The sequence below is a fragment of the Mesitornis unicolor genome, unplaced genomic scaffold, assembly GCF_000695765.1.
Source record: "Mesitornis unicolor isolate BGI_N332 unplaced genomic scaffold, ASM69576v1 scaffold32935, whole genome shotgun sequence".
In the NCBI taxonomy this organism is placed as follows: Eukaryota; Metazoa; Chordata; class Aves; order Mesitornithiformes; family Mesitornithidae; genus Mesitornis; species Mesitornis unicolor.
In genome coordinates, this window is record NW_010186709.1 from 3,822 (window position 1) to 5,792 (window position 1,971).

Below are 1,971 nucleotides of genomic sequence, written 5' to 3' on the forward strand. Positions count from 1 at the left end.
TCTGCTTTCTGGCAGGACCACAGCTCTGTGGAGTGGAAACACTGCCAGATCTGCGCTGCAGATTGCAGTGGTTGGATCTTAAACAAGTTGCTGTTGGGAAAAATGCACTGTGTCAGATGTGACAGCCCAAGAGAGGCTGCTGCGGCTCCCTGTCCTCAGCCTCAACCAGTAGCCAGGCTGTGCTCGTATTCCCATCAGGCACCCACGCACAAACATGTATACACCACATATATACACAGACGGCCACGCAGGTAACATGGCCAGCTACTCAGAGCATTCACAGGAATGAAGCGCACAGTTCCTCACCTATGCCCCTCTGGGCGTGTGGAGATCGGCCTTTGGTGGGCTGATGGGCCTGAGAGCAGACCAGCAGGGTCAGTTTGGGCTCCTCCTCCTGTGGCCCTTTGTGGGTGTGCACATGAGCTTTTAGTATGTAATCTCCTCAATCAGTATAGTTAAATTCAGGAACTTTATATACATATATGCATATATATATATATATATATCTCCTAAATAAAATTTCTTTCTTTTAAAGATTTGGGGTTCCTTTGGTCATTTATCTTGTTTCTTGTAAGTTCTTTGGTCATCTAGAAACCAGGCAATTGAGTCATACGTTCCTGTTGTAAGGTCACATAAAATGTGGCCACACAACTTCCACCAGTCTATTCTTCAGCATAGAGAGATGAGGGATGGGAAGAAAAACATGTCATTGCTTTTAGTCCAGCACAGATTTGCTGAAGGGCTCCTTAAAGACTTGGAAAGCAAAGGCACAAGGAGCTGGACTGCTTTATGTGTAGAGAGTTTGAGTTTGTTTTGTATTCTGCAAGGGATACAGTGGAAAACCACATCATATGTAGGTTAATGAGCGAGGAGTGCACTTACATGGGGCAAATGTAGTACAGGAGAAGAGGTCAGTGCCAAGGAATCGGGTAGGACGGAACAGGGGACATGGGTGGCAGCTTGCTGTGCAGAGAGGGGTGCTTTGCAGAGGGGTGATGGCTGGCACATGTGCTATGAGAGCATGAGATTTGTGTCTGGTGGTGGTGTGTCCAGCTCAGCTTGGACCAGCTTATCTAACACCGATATTTCCCTGGGGGCCGTGAAGGAGCAAAGTGCACCAGAGGGAAAGGGAACAGGGCCTTGGACTTTGGTACCAACTGCAAAACACTGGGGGCCATCAGCTCTGAGCAGCGCTTGTGGCTGGCAAACACCCGGATCTGCTCAGCATCTGACGGGGGCACAGTCACCCACCTGCCCATGGGTGCCAAAACCAGGCAGGCAGCGATGCCATCTTCTGGGCACTGGCAGCCACAGCCCCCTCGGCTCCCCAGGCTGGAGCACATGGGGACACTGTACCCACCCTGACATCTGTGAGATCGTGTTGTGGGAGGTTTCACACTGAGCCTAATTCTTCTTCATGTATTAATGAAACATTTACCAGAGGGAATGTCTTTCCGCAGAGATACTCGCCACCTGAGTGACCACCAGCCTGCATAGCCCAGCCTAAGTTTTGAAGCTAGCCCTGTTTTGAGATGAGGGGGTGGCCAACGTGGGATGGGCAATGCGACCTCCAGCAATCCCTTCTCGCTGAAATGATCCTTCAGTTTTCTAGACATGCTCCTAAGAACGGGTGGATATCACTCACCTAGGGATGGCCAGGAGCTCTTGGGAATGAACGGCAAATCTGTGCGTCAGGATGCCCCAGCCGGGCCCCTGCCTGTGAAACCCCAGAAGTGGGTTTTTTTTGGTTTTTTTTTTTTTGGGGGGGGGGCTGTTACTAAGAGCTGACAAGACTTCAGATTTCACATTTGCCCTGTCGGAGGCAGCCAAAAGGGCCGAATTAGGGAGGGGGATAACGATGGTGGCGCCCCTGGAGAAGCCTGGAGGCTGAGCCCTCAGAGGCTGAGTCAGGGGCCGTGCGCTGAGCGGGACACAGCAAACCGCCGCCCTGCCCCGGCGCCGTCACTCAGC